The following is a 12298-nucleotide window of genomic DNA, read 5'->3' on the forward strand; positions in this document are numbered from 1 at the left end:
ACTATTGGTTATATCTTACTGTAAGTTCACATAAATATTGTCCAGCATACAAACAAAGTATATGCAGGGGCTGGGCCCATTATACCCAAGGACCAGGTCACAAAATTGTTATACTTGGAATTATTTTCATGTTATTTTTTTTCTCGAAAGCTTCATTTATAGACATAACTTTGATACTTAAAAAAATAATGACTTGAAATTAAAGATATTTCTTTATAATCATGTGGTTACAATCTCCATAACTCTAATTGTATTTTTGACAGAATAATGCCCCTTTCATACTTAGTTTTTGGCAATCTTCACTTCCTGGATATAACTTTAGTACAGTATAAGATAAAGACCTGAAACTTAAACTGTATCTTTATCATCATCATCTGCATGTGTGGTAACAATTCCCATAACTCTGATTTGTATTTTTGACCAAATTATGCCCCTTTCATACTTAAATTATTTGACAAACTTTGTTTTCCAGAAATAATATTGGTACTTTATAAGATAATGAATTGAAACTCAAAATATATCTTTACCATCATCATCTGCATGTGTGGTAACAATCCCAATAACTATTTTGTATTTGACAGAATTATGCCCTGGTGTATATTCCTTTTAAAGAAGAGGTCTCTTATTGAGACATATATTCATTTTACTGTCAAATCGCCGAATAATGGAGCGCGCTGTCGTTTTGACGTTTTTTCCCCAATTTTGATAACTCCACACAGTATTACAGCGGAGATAATTTCGAGTACGAAAGTGGCGGGTTAGCTGTAAGCTAATATATACACATACTATTATGGAGGATACTGTTATTGTCATGAAATTTTAGGATAAATATTTGATATAAGTTAATGTTCATTGAGGCCCTTGCGTAATACGGTGTAGGTATTTTTTTTCTTTTTATACGGGTTCGGATCTAAGGCCGGGCCTGTGGGGTCGTGCCCCCTAAACCATTTGCATTTAAATTGTGATAAATTAGGTGTGAATAACAACTCTGATAATCATAATCATTCACTTGGACATGGCAAAATGTTCAAACTTCAAGCTTCTTTATAAAATTACTGGATTTAAGAATTATTTAGATACGATTTTTAGATCTGATTTTAATGTCAAAGCCAGCTAGCACAGCTTTTCACTTATACACGTGTAAATAGCAACACACATTTATAATTAGTCACTCACGTTCTTAATGAATAAATTAGTGTTTGAAAATGAGAAAGACAACCTTTTTTTCAATTAAGAAATAATCTATAGGAAAACCTGACAGGGAGTCAGTGGCGCAGTGGTTAGCAGGTTGGACTACAACACCAGCGATCCGGGTTCGATTCCCGGTCGCGGCTGATATCCCGACTAGTGTTCAGTGCTGGGTGATTTACTTAAATTGATACTGTTTCCAGCAGTATCGGCCTAGACTGGATGCTGGGGAGGTAAATATGACGGCTGTCGTGGGCTCGGCTGGAAATGTTGTTCCATCTATTCCAGGTGGGGTCGACTACCCACGTTAAACAAGAAACTTTACCTTTTTTAGCCGTGTTTTTACATTATTTATACAGGAAATCCGCGGAATAATTTCACGAGAGCGCAGACCGAGCGAACTTTTCTGGCGACGTTTACCCGATTTTGAGTACATTTAAATAAAACACGATTTTCCTATACATTATTTCGATTGCAATATGTCCTTATTCTGATACAATAGATAAAATATAGTAGCGCAGCTTAAAAAATACATCAGGGTTTTCCTATATGTACGTCTGAGAAATAGGTCTGTGTTAATAGTCTTTTTGCATTTGTGAGATTTTGAATAATACACTGTTATCCGAAATAATTATGGCTGAAAGGTATCAAGACAACGCCAATAAAACATTTCTTTATTATTGTATCTCCGTTGGATCGATACGGAATTGTTTTTCCTGCTTTATGAGCTTTTGAATATTTGTCATATTTATATTACGAAAGTTTATACAGAAACTACACAAGTTCCAGATTCGAGCCGTAAATTTGTCAAAGTCGTTTTCATTAAACACCTTACGCAGAATATCGGAATATGTGTCGATCCTTTTTCAAGTCATAGCTTCGTGACGATTAGACTTAGTGGCTTCAGGAGCCATGATGTCTGTTTTTCAAACATCTCAACCACATTTCTGAGGGACTAGTTTTTTTACTAGAACAATTCATAAGAAATGGCGTCAACGTGATCATAAAACGCTAACATTCCTGTGCATTTAATGTACATTTCATGAGGTTGAGGGTAAAATATTCAATTTTTAGCTTTTCACACTTTGTATGCTTAGTTTAGTTCATGTTATAATATCCGGAAGATCCCTCTGGAAACGTTGGTATCCTCCTCTACCATACACGGTACACCAACCAATCCATTAGTATTCTGCAGATGTTATAGTACGAAAAAAAAACACACAACATTATATCCTTACATATCAATGTAATTTCATTTTAAAATTATAGGTTACTATTAGTATTATGCGAGTATTTTATGTCACTGTAATCTGAAATAAGACTGAAACAATCAGTGATGTATTCATATGACATGTCATGTCTGAGAGCAACAATAGTTTTATTACGGCAGTCGGCATACTTTAAATAGCTAATTGTAGTCTCCTACTTCAACAAATGAATATTGTGGAAATTAAGTGTAATGTTAACTTCTCAATAATATAATGTATATCCTCTCAATAATAGGAATGAAATATCTCAAACGTATGTGTGTAAGAGATATAACGGTTTGGGAAATCTGCCACTAGAAAGTTTTTTAATTTAGAAATCTCAATATATTTCGACCCAATTCTACGGAAGAGCATTAGTGCCAGGTGCGATTTATTTACTAATTCGAAATTTCGAGATACTAAATCGACATTTTGAGATACTTTACTCGAAATTTCGAGTTACTATCCCGGAAGTTCGAGTTAGTAAGTCTAAATTTCGAGTAACTATCTCACTCATATAAAGCCCTCAAACTTCGTTTGCGAGGGTATAATGATTTCGCAGTATGATCTAGCCTATCTGAGGTACCCCAGACTACTAAGTATGTGTTTACTTGGCCTTTGGTCCCATGGCAGCGGAAGTCTTCTGCTGAGCACAGAATATCAAATTATTTATCTATGGTGCTTTTTTGAGATGGTAAGTCGAAATTTCGAGTACCGTAAAGCGAAATTTCGAGTAAGTATCTCGACATTTCGAGTTAATAAATAAAACCCACCTGGCACTAATGTTCTTTCATACGATTTAGATCCATAGTTTTTCTCTATACTACGGAAGAGGATTAGTGCCAGGTGCGTTTTATTTATAAACTTGGAATTTCGAGGTATTACTTTGAAATTTCGGGTAACTAACTCGAAATTTCGATATATTTAACTCAAAATTTCGAGATAATCAATTAAAATTTCGAGATACAAAGTCGAAATTTCGGGTTAAGTAAACATTTCGAGTTAGTAACTCGAAATTTCGTGTTTATGAATAGAAATTTCGAATTAAATTTCAAGTTAATAAGTCAAAATTTCGACTTAAGTAAACATTTCAAGTTAATTACTGGAAAGGTCTTGGTTCGTTTTTAACGAAAAACCGCCCATCATTTTTTTTTCTTTTTTTAAGAGTTGACAATCCAATATCTCTCTAGACCGAAAATAAAGTTCTGTGTTGTTTTCAAATGACAGCTAAGTAAAAATAGTACATTTTGCACGACTATGTAATAACAGTAAACCCCGTTTTTCATGCGACGTCGTTACGTTGCCACAACGTAAATCGCGTTGATTTTATTTTCGCTCCGTAATGAATGATGTATAACCATATAAATATGCGATATGATAATCTTAAGTTAATGGAAATTTCGAGTTGATAACACGAAATTTCGACTTCATTTCTTGCCCTTTTATCCGCAAAATTTGAACGTCTGTCCGTCTGTCAAAGGCCAAAAATGTAATGGAACGCTTTTGACAATTCAAAGCGGAATCATCTACCTACAACATCTATATATTGTACCCAACATGTAGCGACTTGAACATATACTACCATACTTTAATGTATGACCTACTTCATAACCTCTGGAGCTACTCCAGATTTCAAACTGTATCGAGAATACATGTATAGTATTTTCAGATGGTAGGGGCTCGAACTATGTCGAAAACCTTCCAGATGTGGTCAAAATAGTAAAATATTCTAAGTTTGAATACTTCCCGGTCACCTTCTATGACCTCTCCTCAAAATCTAGATCTACCCATTTACCCAATCTTGGTCAGACTACACGTTCATGTACGGTATGTCTATATTTCCTTACCATATGGGCTCAAACTAGGTCGAAAACCTTCCAGACTTAAACGTGGTTTAAATAGTGATATATTTTTATTAGCAAATGCTTCCCGGTCACCCTGCAGGGCTACCCGATGGATACACTAGGTACCTAATCTTGGCCAGGACCTATACATCAACGTAAACTATTGTAGTTAATAACTCGAAGTTTCGAGATACGTTACTCGAAATTACGACTTCATAACTCGAAAGTCGGCATAGTTACTCGAAATTTCGACATAGTATCTCGAAATTTCGAAATATTAAAAGGAATTTCGACTTAGTAACTCTAAATTTCGAGTTTATAAATAACATACACCTTGCACTAATACTATTCCGTACTATACACTAGTTAAACTTTTTAATGAATTAATTTGGACTTTCAAAGTTTGTTAACTTCGTTTGCCTCAGTGAAGTTACAAGCCTGTGTACTTTCTTATTTTCAAAGCTACAATGATGAAATTTGACCATAGACACAATAATTGTTCGAAACGTTCAATGTCCGAATTTTCCTGTAAAATACATGTTTGACCATAAAATCTCTTAAACTAATAACTTTTTCTACTACATTTTGGTACCATAAAAGTTGTTAATAACATATTTGGGTCTTAAATTCATTTTTCTTTTTAAACAAGTACGTGCCTGTTAGCATTTGCTATTACATTTTTGTGTAAACAAAGCCTATAGTCGCTAATAAAGAAAATGATATTTAGGATACTAATAGAACAAGTCTGTTAGACGGGTGTTTTTTCTTCAAAGGTAAATATATTCAGCAACAGCATGTGAATCACCGGAGAAAAAATTACTATTTGATTATACTGTGGATTTATTTTGCATGTTCCAAATATAGGTTATACACTATGCTAACGATCTAGAGATGGAAGTAAGATCTTTAAAATTATTTTTGCAATGTCTTTAATACTGTAAATTTTATGACCGTAAATGTATTTTTCCTATTCTGGCCAATGAATAAATTTCTAAAAATTACTTTTTTAATTTGGTATTAACAACGATACTTTGGAAGTTTTATAACAGTCTGTTAACAAGAAAAATCACAGTAGAAATTTTAGATGGCTGTAATTTACAATGAAAATTAATACAAAAAATATTTAACTAATTAAAAATGGATCCAGACATTTTGAAAATTCAAAAAGTTCTTGTTACCATATTGGGGCTCATTGAAATGTATAACATGAATGGCAATGCCATAAATTTGAAGAGAAATTAAGGAAACACATTGTTACGGAAGAGGATCGAACAGCGGGACATATTTTTGTTGTTAATGTAATCTATAGCATAGTATACGTTCAATTTGCATCAACTGTATGCATACAAGAGAAACATTTATACGTAAGATCTTTAAATTGCGATTTGTTTTTCTTTATAAGCTTTAAAATGAGCAAACTATCTACAAACTAAAAGGTGTTTTTTTTCCACAAAAACATATGCCTCCCCTATGTATACCTTTATCTCTGGCGGCCATTTTGTGCAGCGAAGTGAAACGTGTCGGTGATATGCACAACTAGGCTTGCTCCTGATCACTCCTGTTAAGTTTCGTCGGAATCAAGCTAGCAGTTCGACCTGTGAAAGCCGGACAAGATTTTTCTATTTTTATACGGCCGTCTCTGAAAGACAAACAGTTTTCTTCCGATTTTCACCAAACTTGCCGACAATGTTTGTGGGCATAATATCTCGGCCAAGTTCGATAACCAGCCAAAATCGCCCCACGCAATCTTGGATTATGGCCCTTAAATTACTCGAAAAACTGCAAATTTAGCCTTGTCTGCTGTCTGAGTCGAACAGTTTACATCCGATCTTCACCAGACTTGGTGACAATGTTTGTGATCGTAATATCTCGCCCAAGTTCGATAACAACCCAAATCGCCCCAGGCACTCTTGGATTATGACCCTTTAATTACTTGAAAAAAATTATGGTATGTAACTGAATATTTAGACGGGCGTACTTTGTGACAGTCTGGCACTCTTGTTAGCTCTTGTTGCTATTTTGTGCAACGTGTATAACGTGCCGGCGATATGCACAACTAGGCTTAGTACTTATCACTCCTGTGAATTTCGAATATGTCTCCCCCTCCTATGTCGGAGACGTTAATTGCGACGTCTGTGAATAAGAAATACTTAAATATGTATTCATGTTAAAATAATAAGCTGATATAATTCTGAAAATACATCTTTTTTGGCATTACTGATCTATGTTTTTCTATGAGAACTGTTAGACAAGACATCTTGCTTAGATTCACGTTTTGTAGTTACCATCACTGAAGACACGTGTTATATTGTATTACTTATAAACATGTATATCAGAAATGAAGGAAATCTGCAAGTATTTAACTGCATGTGCAGTGTGGCGGGAATTAAGCAATGGAAAGAGTGTTTGTTAATAGTGTTACTGTACATGATTGTATCAGGAAAGGAATATCCCAGACATTAGCATTTTGTAACAAAAACGGAAAATGTATCGTTTGCATAGAACATAGTCATTTAAACATTCTATAAGTATGTCAGTTAATGCCGCTTAAAGTGTTGTTGTTAGCTCGACTATACGAAGTTTGGAGAGCTATACTACTCGACCCGCGTCGGCGTCGGCGTCGGCGTCCTTCCGCGTCCGCTCTTTGGTTAAAATTTTGATGCACTTTCCCTTTATCCTGTTATTACTTGATGGATTTCCTTCAAACTTAAAATAGTTGTTCCTCATCATCACCCACATCATATGACACAAGGGTCATAACTCTTGCGCCAATAATTCATGAATTATCCCCCTTTTTACTTAGAATTTCAGGTTAATGTTTTGATGCACTTCCACTCTATCACAGTTATTCTAAATGGATTTGATTCAAACTGAATTTAGATGTTCCACATCATCTCCTACATCATATGACACAAGGCCCATAACTCTGGTACCAATATTTCATGAATTATCCCCTTTTTACTTAGAATTTCAGGTTAAAGTTTTGACGCACTTCCACTTCATCTCAGTAATTCCTAAATAGATTTGATCCAAACTTAAAATAGTTGTTCAACATCATCACTCACATCATATGACACAAAGGTCATAACTCTTCGAATATGTCTCCCCCACCAATATTTCATGAATTGTCCCCCTTTTTACTTAGAATTTTAGGTTAATAATTTTATACACTTTCACTCTGTCTAAATGGCTTTGATTAAAACTAAAAAAGTTGTTCCTACATATCACCCACATCATATGACAAGGTGCATAAATCTGGCACCAATTGTTCATGAATTATGCCCGCTTTTACTTAGAATTTAAGGTTAATTTTGATGCATTTTTACTATATATCATTTATTACAAAATGCATTTGATTCAAACTTGAAGTAGTTGTTCCACCTTATCACCTACATCATATGACTCAAGGTGTATAACTCTGACACCAATTTTTCATGAATTATGCCCCTTATTGCTTAGAATTATACTTATATAGTGTTTTGATACACTTTATCTTGACCTCTCTTATTACTTAATATTTTTGACACAGATTCAAGCTATTGTGCAGTATTTTCATCCACCGTTGGAGTCATTGAACACTCCAGTGACAGCTCCAGGTTCCGCAGATTTGCCCAGTTTCACTATCCAGCATCGAAATAGTCGAGCGCGCCGCCTCTTGTGGCAGCTCTTGTTTTGTAAATGTGTTCAAACACAAAACATTTAGAGAGAGAGCTTATAAATGCCATAAGAAGCCCCAGTGTTGATATATTATCTGGTTATGCTGCACACGTATTGTGGTACTGGCGTCAATCTGTTTATAAACGCATAGAATAAACGAATTGGTCCTTTTGGACCATGGAGCCCATTCAATGTACTTAGTATCTGTATTGATCAATTTATACACGATGCTAAGGCACGTTAGGTGTGTTACACCATGACCAATCTCAGTTAATCATTATTTACGATACATCTATGACTCTATGACCGTAAAGTTGGCAACAAAGGTAGGCCTAGTCATTGGCATTTTAAGATTATGTGCATCAGCAATTAAAGCCACTGTAGACAGGATTTCAGATAATTGCTTTCTTGGTATTGGTTCGTCAAAAAATGAAAATCGTAAGGCTAGAAAATATTAAGTTGTATACGATAATATGGTTACGAAAAACAATTTCTTTAGTTTATTTCTTTTAGATAATAAGATAGAGTAGGCATGAGAAATTCATATTATTATAGATCTATATTCATTTTTAAACTACTTTAAGTTACAATAGAACCTCAAACGTCAATGCATTTCCATAGTAATGTTCAAATTTGATTTCGGATGCGTGACATCAATTGTGACGTCATAGTAATGTGTCGTTCTCCTAAACTCGCGTATTATTTTCGCTGCAGACCTCGTGCATATTTCTCGATACAAATCTAATAACAAATTAGATCTATCATTTATCGTTTTGAAATTTAGGCACAATGTCAAAAAGGAGGTACAAAAGTTATTTTTTTAAACTTGCATTTCTAATGCATTTTGGCGAAACATAATCTTGATTTCTTTAAATATTCAAATCAATCAATCAAGATTTGGCGGATCGCGGAGATCTGATATGTTGCTTTTCGGGCGTTTTGTAAATTAAGGCTTACAATACGTAGTAAGCAGCAAATAGGAGTAGCACATAAATAGAGTTGAAAATACTGTAGGCGAAAACGAAAGTTGGAGAATCAAATCGTTGAAGTAAGTGCTTGAACTGCTTTATTACTTTCTTTGACCGTTTTAGTTGTTAGTGTTAAAATAATAATACACCTTATAGGATCTAGTTTATTTATTACTGAGCGAAATTACACATTTTAGACTATTATTGGTGGCACTCGAATATAGGTCATTAGAGTTTACAGCCTTTTATATTTCTCATTCTATGTAATGAAGATTATGGCGGATGTCTCTTAAATGTATACTATAAGTCTGAAAGTTAATCTAAAAGTCTGAAAATTAAAAGATTCTTATGATTGTCACAATGTAATAAAGTAAAACTTTGCATTCAGTTGTGCAGTTTACACCCGTAAATCTGTTACTTTATTTTAAGTTTTAGTCCGCATCTCTAAGTTCATGGAAAACAGCGTAATCTAGGAGGTATTTATATATTTACAAAAAAACCTTTTAACGACCTTTTTAATGAACCGGCTCATGGATCTTCATCACGCATGGTCTGTAGCATCATTGTAAAGCCACCGTTCAGTATTATTCAAATAGAGCGGGGGTGGGGCTTGGATTTTTGAGAGGTCACTAGATCTAAAGATAGAAATGCATTTAAACCACTTCGTCATGGTTCTTCATCATACTTGGTATGTAGCACCATTGTAAGACCAGCGGGAAGTTAGCAGTAGAACAGTAACATCAGTAACAGCAGTATTACTGCTATTACTGCTATAACGTTCTAGCAGTAATAGCAGTAATACTGTTGTTACTGCCGGTACATTACAGCAGTGACAGCAGTATTATTGCTACTACTGCTCGAAGTTATAGCAGTAGCAGCAGTATTACTGCTATTATTGTTGTAAAGTTATAGCAGTAACAACAGTATTACTGCTGTTATTGTTGGCAGTTTTAGCAACAACAACAATATTGCTGATGCTACTATTGGAAGTTATAGCAGTACCAACAGTAGTTGGAAGTTGTGCAAAGTACAACATGAAATAAATTTTATCAATGTATGTATTATTGGCCATCGAAAAATTTTCAAAGCTGTTCTTTTTATAATGTTTTTGTCTTTTTATGTCTCAGGAAACGGGCTTCGAGCCCTCGTGCTGTTATTCACAACTTTTATGCAGGCTTTAGGATGCATTTCACGATATCGATTATTACTGTAAATCACAGCGCCAAGATGGACTAGAGGATAAATAAATACATGTGGATATATTACTGCTATGTATGTCCAAACGATAGTATATATTTCATTGCCGACGGTGTTCCAGGATGCCGACGACATACGTCCAAAGAAGACCTCATCACGAAATCGAAACACGTTTTGGTGCTCAGTTACTGCAGTATTCTGCGTCGAAACGATGCTCTTAAGCCAATATTTGAGCAACTAAGGTCATCGTTGAGACTTTCATAATATATGAAATGAACTTAGTTACAGCAATTTATGCAAAATGTGCTGACGAAGAACAGTGAAATGTATTAAAAATCTTGATTTTAAGCAATTTTTAGGTGTCCGAAAATAGGCTCGAATCCTTGTTACTGCTGTAATTCGCAGCGTCCATGAGGACTTGAGGATAAATCAAACTATGTGGATATATTGCTGGTATGTATGTCCAAATTAAAGTAAGTATTGCATTGCCGACCGATTTTCAGTATTTCGACGGCATACTTCGAAAAAACTTCTCATCACAAAACTGAAACATATTTTGGTGCTTAGATGCTGCTGTATTCTGCGCCGAAACGATGCACATGAGACACGATTTGGTCTCTTAAGGTCATTGATGAAGCTTCTGTTATATACAAAATAAAATTAGTTTCAGCAGTTTATGCTTTATAATACTGTGAAGAACGGTAAAATATGTTGAAAATCGTAATTTTAAGCATTTTTCAGACGTCCAAAAATGGGCTCGAATCCTTGTTACTGCTGTAATTCACAGCGTCCTGAAGGACTTGAGGATAAATAAAACCATGTGGATATATTGCTTGTGCATGTGTTCAAATGATAGTATATACAACACTGCCGGCGGATTTGAAGAATGCCGACGGCATACGTCCAAAGAAGACCTAATCTGTAATCTGGATCATGTTTTGGTGGTCAGTTACTGCTGTATTTTGCGCCGAAACTGTCCCCTCAAACAATTATTTAGTCATCTAATGTCATTGTTGAGGCCTTTTTGAGATATAATATGAATTAAGTTTTAGCAATTTTTGCAATATGTGCCGACGAAGAACAATGAAATGTGTTGAAAATCGTAATTTCCTGCATTTTTCATGTGTCCGAAAATAGGTTCGAATCCTTGTTACTGCTGTAATCCACAGCGTTCAGGAGGACATGAGGATGAATCAAACTATGTGGATATATTGCTGGCATGTATGTGCAAATAAAAGTACATATTGCATTGCCGACCGATTTTCATGATGCCGACGGCATACGTCGAAAGCACGCCTCATTACAAAATTGAAACATATTTTGGTGCATAGATGCTGCTGTATTCTGCGCTGAAACGATGTACATGAGACACGATTCGTCTCCTAAGGTCATTGATGAAGTCTCTATTATATACAAAATAAAATTAGTTCAGCAGTTTATGCTTTATATTACTGCAAAAAACGGTAAAATCTGTTGAAAATCGTAATTTTAAGCATTTTTCAGACGTCCAGAAATGGGCTCGAATCCTTATTACTGCTGTAATTCACAGCGTCCTGAAAGACTTGGGGATAAATAAAACCATGTGGATATATTGCTTGTGCATATGTTCAAATGATAGTATATACAACACTGCCGGCGGATTTGAAAAATGCCGACGGCATACGTTTAAAAAAGACCTCATCTGTAATCTGGAACATGTTTTGGTGGTGAATTACTGCTGTATTTTGCGCCGAAACGATCCCCTCAATCAATTATTTAGTCATCTAATGTCGTTGAGGCCTTTCTGAGATATAAAATGAATTTAGCTTTAGCAATTTTATGCAATATGTGCCGACGAAGAACAATGAAATGTGTTGAAAATCGTAATTTGAAGCATTTTTCAGGTGTCCGAAAATGGATTCGAATCCTTGTTACTGCTGTAATCCACAGCGTCCAGGAGGACATGAGGATGAATCAAACTATGTGGATATATTGCTGGTATGTATTTGCAAATAAAAGTACATATTGCATTGCCGACCGATTTTCAGGATGCCGACGGCATACGTCGAAAATACGCCTCATCACAAAATTGAAACATATTTTGATGCTTAGATGCTGCTGTATTCTGCGCCGAATGATGCACATGAGACTCGATTTGGTCTCCTAAGGTCATTGATGAAGTCTCTGTTATATACAAAATAAAATAGTTTCAGCAGTT

General features: G+C 35.0%; 1 protein-coding gene across 1 annotated transcript in view; it reads left to right on the forward strand.

The window, feature by feature from the left end:
- Positions 1-8942: 8942 nt before the first annotated feature.
- The window catches only part of LOC123549614 (uncharacterized), a 42136-nt gene continuing 38780 nt past the window's right edge, over positions 8943-12298 (forward strand). The window contains exon 1 of the mRNA XM_053545156.1: positions 8943-8984. The gene's annotated coding sequence lies outside the window, so the exon portion shown is untranslated. The remainder of the gene's footprint in view (positions 8985-12298) is intronic.

Source organism: Mercenaria mercenaria, chromosome 6 (genome assembly GCF_021730395.1).
Source record: "Mercenaria mercenaria strain notata chromosome 6, MADL_Memer_1, whole genome shotgun sequence".
Classification (NCBI taxonomy): Eukaryota; Metazoa; Mollusca; class Bivalvia; order Venerida; family Veneridae; genus Mercenaria; species Mercenaria mercenaria.